The sequence below is a fragment of the Podarcis gaigeae genome (assembly GCF_964106915.1).
Source record: "Podarcis gaigeae genome assembly, chromosome: 14".
Lineage (NCBI taxonomy): Eukaryota > Metazoa > Chordata > Lepidosauria > Squamata > Lacertidae > Podarcis > Podarcis gaigeae.
Window position 1 is genome coordinate 11450491 of NC_139690.1, and position 10917 is coordinate 11461407.

A 10917-nucleotide genomic window follows, 5' to 3' on the forward strand; every position below is an offset into this window, starting at 1 on the left:
GGACACCCTCTTAAGCTCCTTGGAGGAAAAGGTGGGATGTAAATGACATGAATAAATGAGACGCCTGGTCTCTCCACCACTGAGAAAGTGGGATTCAAAAAAGAGCAGGCTGTTTCTGCCCCTCTCCTGTCCCTGCTGGGGTTATTCTTTATTCCCCCTCTCCTGTGCCTTGCTCCACCTCCCCCCCCCGCCTCTCCCCCCCCCAGGGGAAAATGTCGGGGGAAATGAAGGATCTGTAGGAGAAAGGGCCCCTCACTGAGGAAATTGGGGACCACCTGCTTTCCCAGGTAAGGATTGCAGAGCAGGGCAGAGAAGCGGGCGGCAACTGGGAGGTTTCTGCCTGTGGGACTCCAGTGGACTCCTGTGGGTCTCCAGTGGCCCTTGATTTCCTGATGCTCACTGGATGTGTTTCCTCTCCCCTGCCCCCTGCCTTCCTTCCTTCCCCCCAGTTTGGTGTGGCTGCAAGTGAGGAGCTCCAGCAGGCCATTACCAAATATGGCTTGCAGCAGGCCAGGGCGCTGGCGTTCCTTCAAGCGAAGCAGCAGAGGGATGCTCGCTTCTGGCGTGTCAATCAGATATGCTCCATGAGAAGAGGAGGCTGAGCTCAGGGAAAGGGCCTTCTCAGCTGAAGGCTCACTCGCTGGGCGAATGCAAGAGTGCAGGAGAACAAGCCAGATGGTGTAGGTTAGGTGGTAACCTCTAGTTGCATGCTGCCCCAATCTCCAGGTGGTTCAAGATTCCAGGGGTTCTGAGGCCTTTCCCTCACAGCAGCCGCCCAGCTGCCTCAAAAGAAGCCCCTAAGCAAGCAGGAGCTGAGCAGCAAGGCTCCCCCACTTGTTTTGCCGCTGACTCTCTCTGGTGTCCAGAAACGTCATAATAATGATAATTATGTTGTCTGTCTGCTTCCTTCTCTGCCTCTCCCAGGAAATCGAGAGCTGCCCATAAGGCCACCACCATTCAGCTAAAGGATTTCTTGGAGTGCGAGATGCTAGCTACCCTCTACTGCTGAATAACATCATCCAGCACACTAATGATGTATCTCTCTCTCTCTCTCCTTCTCCATATATTTATGTGTCGGGTGTGGTGGGGAGGGTGTCCCAGGAGAGCTGTGTGGTGTTTGCCTCCCAGGATGGGTCATAAGGAAAGGGTTAAAATGGGTGTCATGTGATTGGCCAGTGAGAATGCAAGTGGGGAGTAAAAGTTAGAGTGGGAGGTTGTGAAAGTCAGTTGAGGTTTGGGACTTGGGAGTTATGATTTGGGAGTTGGAGAAGAAAGAGGGAGGAATAGGCAGTGGGTTGGTCGAGTTGTATTGTGGGAGAGTGAGAGGAATTGTTAGGTGGAGTCAGATGAATAGTTGGGAATAATCCGTTTGAAGTTGTTAGGAACAAAGATTAAGAAACTGCCAAGAAAAATTAACTGTAACCATAAGCTTGTTCCTGCATTTAAAAATAAACTTGATTATTTGTTAATGTTAACAACTGAATGGAGTCCGTGTTGTCCCTGTGAGATACGGGGTGGTGGCAGCGGAAAAAAGCAATTGCAGTGGTGGCACAGGGTCAATAGACCGTCAAACGTCTGGGGCCCCTGTGTGTGATCGCCACAAGCTGCTTCTCTCCATGATTCCATGTTGATGTGCTTCCTAACTTTGGGAGGTTGTGAGCTGCATTGAGCCTGCCTTACTAGGGAAAGACAGCACACAAGAGGGTGATTGGGGGGGGGGGAGACGATGGTGTGTGTGTTTATACAGCCCCCATCTGCCTTCATTAGTGCCCCATGGGCATCGGTGTTGTTCAGCAGCCCACTTTCTGATCACTAAACAAGGATCCCTTTGCCTTCTGCATCTGGGCTGCTGCTGCTCATCTGTCTTTCAGACCTGTTTGCTTTTAAATGCAGCCTTGTTCCTCGTTTGTGCTGGGAGCTGCTTTGGGTTTCAAAGTAATAAAATGAAACCAACTTTGCAGGCAGCCTATCAGAAGCACTCCCTCGTCACCCCCTCTCTCTGCACCTTCCTCGCTCAGATTCAACTTGGGAGCACCAGTATCTCTGCCTGGCGTGCGTGAGTGCAAGGAGATCCTTGAGGGCATCCAGGAGGAGTTGAGGCAGGCAGAGAATCACGGGTGGCTGGATGCCTCCCCAAAGCACGCAGATGCCAGATCTCTGCAGAAGAGCAGCCACCCACTGGCCAGGCAGTTCCAGGTAGGGCCTCGCCTTCACCCTCTCTCCAATCCCCGGCCTTGTCCTGCTCTTCCCCTCTGTGAAATGCTGCCTTTTTCTACCCCTGCTGTGCAGAACCGTAACCTCACAGAACACCACATAATTCAGGAGGGGCCTCTGCAGCTGCGCAATCAACAAGAAGACGACTTCGGGGTACGTGGAAGAAACAACCTCTCCCGCCAAAACACACACACATGGCACAGGCCACTCAGAGTGGAGGGGCATGCGCTCTTCCTCTGCAGTTGGCTTTGCCATGTAGACCCCCCTTTTCTATTAAGACAGGAATCAATGAGGGGAGGAGGTTGTGGCTTTGTGGCCAAAAGACTCTGGAGTCTAAAAGCCCTGGAGAGTCGCTGCTGCAAAGTGGAGCCTTAGCTGTCGAAACATCCAACTTTCACGAGTGTTTAGAGCTGTCATACAACAAGCCACAGATCACAAGACTCTCGGAAATAGTGTTTGGGTGGCAGAAGGGCTCTGGTAGCTCGATGGCAGAACACCTGCTTGGCATGCAGAAGTTCCCAGCTTCCATCCCCAACAGTGTCTCCGGGTAGGGCTCAGGAGAAGACTCCCTGCCTGGGACCCTGCAGAGCCATTTCTGCCTGTCAGAGTAGACAAGACAGGGCTAGATGCGCCCAAGGGCCTGATTTGGTCCAGCCTTCTTTGTCCCTCTGGCCTGGATGGGCCTTTGGCCTGATTCTGCGGCCTGGCACCTAGATGGTCTCTTCAGGATCAGTGGAGCAGGTGAGCAACAACCCCTCTCTCTGTGTGTGCTTGTGTCTCTTAGGCGTGCACGCCCTGCTTCTGGAACATCTTGCAATATTTCTGAAGCCGAAGGGGTGGCGGATGCAGTTAAAATGCTTCAAGAGGAAGGCAGGGGGCTCTGTTTTAAGCCCCATGGTTCCTCTGGAGACCACCCTGGTCCGCCCTGCAGCCACAGGTAAGAAGGGGGGCCATAGCACCACCGCTCTTCATGACACCATGAGCAACAACCCCTCACTCTGTGTGTGTGTGTGTCTCTTAGGCTTGCACGCCCGGCTTCTTAAAGACCTGGTCGTTTTCCTGAAGCCAAAGGAGAAGTGGGTGCAGATGAAATGCCTGAGGAAGAAGAGAGAGCAGGGCTCCTCATTAAGCGCTCGTCTGTCCCTCAGCCAGAGGGGTGCCATAACACCACTACACATGATGACACTGTAAGGACTCTTCTTCCATCTTGTCTCTTTTCTCTGTTCAGATCATTCTTCCTGATCTGTGTTTTGGAGGAGACACCAGACATCTATGAGCTGGTGGCGTTCAGCCCTTCTGAGAGGATCATGTAAGATGTTTGCCTCTTATTTTCCCCTCTCCCCTGGCAAATGACAACAAGCCAAGCAATTTAAACGAAGCTACAAGCACAGAAACGAGATGTATTTGGGGGGAGGGAGACATACATTAAGCGTCAAAAGGCAGGGTAAAGGTGTGTATTTATATATGTGTATGTTTCGTGTGCATATATATTAGCTTTGAATAGTGTTGGAACCCCCTGGAGAAAAACACTGCTGAAATAAATGTGGGGTTGCGCTTTGGTCGCCTGCCTTGCAAACTGGCAAATCGAAGCCCCTCTTCTGCTCTCTTTGGGGCTTTAAGAGCGTCTCTCTCTGTCTCCCCTCTTTTCCTGGCAGGTGGCTGCAGCATCAGGAGAGGGTGACAATGGCCACCAGGAAAATTGTCATTCTGCCTTGCAGGCAGCCCCATCTGATGCCCCCACCCCCATGCCCCCACCTGTGCCTTTCAGGTGAGAGAGACCCCACCCCACTCTGCATGTTTCCTATTGCCAGGCTGGGACACCACTATTGCTGGCACGTGGCCCTCGGTTTGGAAGAGAGCCACTCCTGGGAGACTTCTCAGCCGGGTGAAGGGGACGGACACCCCCCTTTGCGACGGCTGCCCTCCTTCTCAGGGGTCCCCAACCCCTCCCCTCTGGGCTCCCCCTTTTGCTGGAGATAGACGAGGAGCAGTGGGAGTGCTAGACAGCAGAGTCTATTTTTTATAGTTATAAAATTTCATTAACGTATTTTTCTTCGGTTTTCTTTTGAAATACACATGTGTAAAATCTAATCTATTTTCTTTTTTTCTATAACTTTAAAAAATGCAATAAATAAAAAAATGCAATTTCTAAGGTCACGTGGGCTAAGGGCTCAGTAGTTCTCCATTTGAAGATAATAAGCCCATATCTTATCTTGGCACTTTTTTCCCAGCCCCCTGCCCTTAGTTGCTCTCATCAGCTGGAGCTTAATAAGGGTATGATCCTTGAAAGCATTTAGCCTGTGCCGCTACCTCAGAGAGGCTGGATCAATTCTGACTGCTATTTCACAAAGATGTGAAATATATTGGCACTATCTTCAGCCTTTCCACCCCACTATTAGGCCACACTGTGACCTCAAATGACTGCAGAAGTCCTGTGGCAGAGAACCAGGCCTAGGCTCAGTCACCAAAGAGGCCGGGCACCCATAACAAAAATGTTGAGGGTACCTGGGCCCCCAATGGACAGGTGCAAAGTCTCTGAGCATACGGGACTTTTCTAAAGGCACCTTCCAGGACCGGCGAGGGCAGAGCTGAGCTTCTGGCGAGTGTAAAGGCCCTTCTTGCATTTCTAGATACAAGAAAGAAGAGACATGCGGCTGGTGTGGCTATATATCTCTCGATTTCTCCAATTTTATAGTCGGGGCACCTTGAGCAGTCGTGTTGTCTCTCAGTGTCTAATATTCTTTGCCTGACTGTAGCTTTTGCCTGGCCCAACCCCAAACTTAGAAGAGCTTGAGGGGCAAAACCCAGTTTCTGAAGAGTGTTCAGAACTGCCAGCCCGACTGGAATTGATCGCAGAGGATCAATGGGGCTATCCCTTGGGGGAGCAGATTCAATGTCAGCCATTTGTAGATTGATGTTAGCCTCCACTCTCATCATCCCCGTTTCTAATCTAACCCATGCGTTTGAGACACATCTGGGGACTTGTAGGAGAGCTCTAAGAAGTCTGGATTGAACTCTCTCAAGGGGGGAGAAAGCAGAGGAAGGTGGGCCCAGAAAGGATCCATAAAGGAGCTGTGCCAAAGTTTTGGCCTTGTATAATTTTAGAGCCACAGGGATGAAGAAGCCCCCTTGTGCTCTGAAAAATTTAAGAATACAGTTTGCGTTTTCCCCCGCTGAGCTCCCGATGGAGTTTGTGTGTAGTTTGTTGGTTCCTGAGGCCTGTACCACCATTCCTAGATACTTATAGTTTGTGACTTGTTCTAATTTGTGGCCTTGGAGTTCCCAGCTTCTAAGCTTTGGTTTTCCCCCAAAAGCGAGTATCTTTTGATAGTTGATTTTGAGACATTCAGATTCACAGTATGCTACGAGCTTTCTTAGTGCTCTTTTGAGTCCAGTGGGGGTTCTAGATAGAATTACCACATCATCGGCATATAGCAGGACTGAAATATGCCGATTTGCGAGCTTCGGAGGGTGAAGTTCTGAGTCATTGAGTGCAGATAATAAATTATTTAAATAGAAATTGAATAGTAGAGGGGCCAATAGGCACCCTTGCCTGACTCCTTTGAAGGTTTTAATAGGGTCCGTTAGGTGTCCTAGGCACCTGACTCTAAGAGCCGTGTTTGCGTGCAGTGCCTGAATTAAGAGCAGAAGCCTTCTATCTATATTAGTACCATGTAGTCTGTCCCAGAGTCTGGTTCTGGAGACTGTATCAAAGGCTGCTTTTAGATCAACGAAGGCAGCATATAGTGAGGCCTGCCCTCCTGATTTGTATTTGTCGATGAGATGTTGTAACGTTAGACAGTGATCTGTCGTGGACCTTCCGGGTCTGAAGCCTGCTTGTTCTATTGCCAGAATATCTTCGTTCTCTAGCCATTCTGTAAACTTATTAAGGAGGTGCTTTGAGTAGAGTTTACTAATCACACTTAATAGGTTAATCGGCCTATAATTCGCTGGGTCCCTCTGTTGCCCCTTTTATAGATTGGGACTATTATGACTGTTCCCCATTCCCTTGGGTTGTGGCCAGTGTCATCAATGTAGGTGAAGAGGGTGGCTAAGAAAGGTGCCCACCAATCTGCCTGTGCTTTTATCATTTCTGGCGTAATGCCATCTGGGCCTGGGGCTTTGGCCGTTTTCAGTTGGTTTAAATATGATTTCACTCAGTTACTGAAACTGGCGGCCATTTTGCCAGTTGTTCTATATTATAATTTCGTAATGGAGGTTCAGCGTCCTCGTACAAAGATTGGGAGAATGAGACCCAAAGGTTAGGGGGAATTTTTGAGGTTAAGGGGGAAATAGCCTTATGGGTGCCAGAAGCTAACGGTTTCCAGAATAGTGTCTGATCTTTTGCTTTGCCGCACTAATTAATTCTAGCCAACATTTTCTGGTATAGGTGTTCTTTTGGTGGGTTATTAGGTCTTTATACTCTTTTTTTTAGGGCACGGATGGCAAGATAGGCTTGCTGACTGACAGAATTTTCGGCTGTCAGGGCAGCTTTGTAAGCATTTTGCAGGGCTTTCTTGGCCTCAAAGCGGATGTAGTCAAACCAGGGTTTATTTTATGTTATTGGTTTAGTTGGCCTTTTCTCTGTGGTATTAAAAAGATGGGGTTTTTAATTGTTGGAGCAGGCTCTCATACTTGGAAACTGGGTCTTCAGGCCTAGGATTATTCCCAGAGCCAATTAAAATTGTACGCTCCCTCTCCCTCTAGCATGAGACAGCAAAGAGAACAAAGGACAATAGTCCCACTTCACGGAACACAGTAACACAAAAATCCTGTCTCCATCACTTCCCACTCTGTGGAGTCAAAACATACGCTGTCATGTGATACGACAACAATCCCATGACTGCAACCATGGAGCAGGAATTCTGACATTTCCAGTGTTTTGCTATTAAGATTCTGGCCGCTGTTGTTGGGTAAAGAAATACTCTTTGGTTTTCATTTTGGTTCCAAGATGGCGACGCGTTCATACGCTGCGGCTCTGAGCTCCCATATTATAGCTGTTTATATTCCACCTGACGCTAATGTCAGTGCTGCACTTTCTAAGCTATATGACGTCATCTCCAGAAATGTAGCCTTTTTAGCCTCGGGTGAGAAAAGCTTTGTGCCTGGGAGAGGGAAATGGGAGTCAACAGACACTCAAGGAATAGTTTCATAGAAAAAGCTTTATTCTACCATCCACCTGGTAGAAGGAGCAAGTGTGATAGAGTCACAAAACAAGCACGAGTTCACAGCCATTTGCACAGAGCATATATTCCCCTTCCAGTTCCCTCCCCTTTCTCCTCCTCCTCCTCAAGAGTCCTGCCCCATGTTGAGTTCCTGAGCATGAACAGAAAGCTCCTCTCTTGGGACTCTTTTGGACTCTTGGCGCCCTTCCCAGAAAAGGGGCTGAGAAGCCAAGGGGTTTCAGAGTGTTCAAGATGTGTTACAACTGAATGAGATAAGAGTCAGTTCTCAGGCTCACTCTGACAGAGTCTATTCATTAGCTTTTTGAAGCCTTCTCATACAGTACTGATAAAAGAATAACATTTTGCCTTTCAACAGCATCTTGTGAGAAAACAGAGGAAAACTTTAGCTGTGGATTTTTGGAAGAGAGAAATGAATTTTGGACAGTTTTGAGGCCTGGTTGGGGGGGGGGGTGACTTCGGCCCTAGGTGGAGTCACCTGTCCTCACCTCCTTCACAGGCAACAGCAAATCCACCCAGAGGGTGCCCTTGTTGTGGCAGGGGACTTCAATCAAGCCTGCCTAAAGACAGTTTTTCCTAAGTTTGAACAGTTTGTGAAATTTTCCACTACAGAATATTCTAGATCTCGCATATTCCAATTTGAAACAGGCATACAGGGCAATCCCCTTCCCCCACTTAGGCTCATCCGACCATTCTTCAGTTTTTCTATGTCCAAAGTACATCCCTCTCAGGAGAAGAATTCAGCCAGTTATAAAAACAGTTAGAATTTGGCCAGAGGGTGCTCTTAGTCAGCTCCAGGATTGTTTTGAGAGCACTAGTTGGAGTGTGTTTGAACATAAAGATCTGCACAGATACTATGCTTTCCTATATTAAAGTGTGCACCGATAATGTAACATCGCAGAGCTGCATTAGAGTCTATGGGAACTGTAAAGCATGAATGACTGATGAGGTAAGAACACTCCTGAAAACCCAGGATTCTGCCTTTAAGACAGGGAATATAGACATATACAGAGAGGCGAGAACAAATCTCAAAAAGACATTAAGGCAGCAAAACAACAATATAAGCTTAAGGTGGAAAATTATTTAGCCTATAACAACATGAAACAAGTGTGGCAAGGACTGCAGCACCTAACCAACTACAAGGGCAATACATGATGATTCATTGGCAGAGGAGCTGAACATCTTCTTTGCTTGCTATGAGGTTAAAGGATTGAACACTTTAGCTCCTGCCTGCCACTACAGCCAGTAAAGATCCACTAAAAACCAGCTATGTGAAATCTCCGATATACTAATTACACCTTCAGTGGTTTTGATGCGCTCCAACGATGTTGAATTTGGAAGGGAATCTAACTGGGCACTGTCTATGAATTGGGCTATAAACTTTACTTCAAATAATTTCAGTGCTGCCGGTATATAATAGCCTCCTTTGGATCTGAAGCATCATGTATATTGTTCTTTTGTATTCTTATTCTCCACCCACCCTCCCCATCCTCAATCAGTTTGACTCTGGCCTTTAATATACAACAGTAATTTATGGTGCTGAAGGAGACTCTTGAGAGTCCCATGGACTGCAAGAAGATCAAACCTCTCCATTCTGAAGGAAATCAGCCCCGAGTGCTCACTGGAAGGACAGATCCTGAAGCTGAGGCTCCAATACTTTGGCCACCTCATGAGAAGAGAAGACTCCCTGGAAAAGACCCTGATGTTGGGAAAGATGGAGGGCACAAGGAGAAGGGGATGACAGAGGACGAGATGGTGGGATAGTGTTCTCAAAGCTACCACCATGAGTTTGACCAAACTGCGGGAGGCAGTGGAAGACAGGAGTGCCTGGCGTGCTCTGGTCCATGGGGTCATGAAGAGTCAGACACGACTAAATGCCTAAATAACAAAAAATTATTTATCTCAGACATAAAAAATAATAATAGTGCTATCAATTGCTATAAATTATATATCCTAATACTGTAAAAATGCATACTTTTATAATATTTTATTTATTATTTACTAGTTATGTTACATTGGATATCTTGTTGTTTAAATGATGCTGGAAATCAATACAAATAATGTTTAAAAATAAATCTTTGTATTCAAATTATATATTGCCTATTTTATATGCCTTCTACAAACAAATTGTTGAGGGGATTGTGTGTGTGTCTACACAAACACATGTGGTATGTTTGCCAAACTGGGTCTCTGACCCAGGTGACAGAAAGCCTACTTTTGCCCCTGGACACACCACCCACTAACAGCAGCAGTCAAAATAATTGTTTTAAAAGTGTAGAAGTGGTTAATATCAAACTATTCAATATTGTGTTTAAAAAGCTGGTTTCGTTATTAAATAGAATACTGTAAAAATGTGATTGATGCTGAAATTAGGGTTCTTATTCCCCTCCCTGTTCTCAGAGGAGGTATGTCCAGCTAAGGACATCCTCAAGAGTATGCTCATTGAAATTAATGAATTTAAGTTAATCACGCCCAGTAACTTCAATGAGTCTAGTCCGAGTAGGACAAACACTGAATACAACACAATATTCTTTTTATAGTATTGTTCTTTTGTATATAATTTTTTATTTAAAATTTCTGTTTTGCAATTTAAAATACTCATTTTACATCCTTAAGATATCAATCTCTTCCCATCTTCTCTTTCCATGGTTCATTTTACATATCACAAATCCCTGCGTATTTTATAAAAACTACACCAATCGGTTTTCCATTATTACATCCATCAAAAATTATTTACACAGTTGAATTTATCTTAATGCTGCCAGCGTTTTCAGCTGTACAGTACACAATTATTCCCCATATGGCCAACAAACGTTTGCCAGTCTTCTTTAAACGTATGTTCTCCTTGTTCTCTTATTCTAAATGTCAAGTCTGCAAGTTGTGCATTTTTAAAAATATAGTTTTGTACACTTGCTTGTGAGAGTAATATTGCCACGGCCTCTTAACGGCTACATTTTGGGCATCCTGGCAGCAAAAATGATTTTAGATGACAAGGGAGAAACTATGGATGTAGAATAATAATAAAATAACAATAACAATAACAATAACAATAACAATAATAATAATAATAATAATAATAATAATTTATTATTCATACCCCGCCCATCTGACTGGGTTTCCCCAGCCACTCTGGGCGGCTTCCAACAAAACGCTAAAATACAATAACCTATTAAATATTAAAAGCTTCCCTAAAGCAACGGTCAGAGTCAGAAGAGCTGTCAAAAAAAGCAATATGGATTCTTTGGAGGAATTAATCATGATGATTAACGTGAATAATCATTAATAGCATTGATAATAATGTTTGGAGGAATTGATAACTGGAGGAATTGATAAGAAAAACGCCCCTTCCCCTCACACCCGTGTATTGTAATCAAGAGTTCATAGCCCCCATTGAATAAGAGGGAGGCGGTTAGAGCAACGACCATAACTTGGCGCGCGCCAGTGGCGGCGGTTGGCTTGAGGGACAAACCGTCTTCGCCTCGACTTGGCGCGCTAGCGGGATCGGCGCATGCGCCGGCCG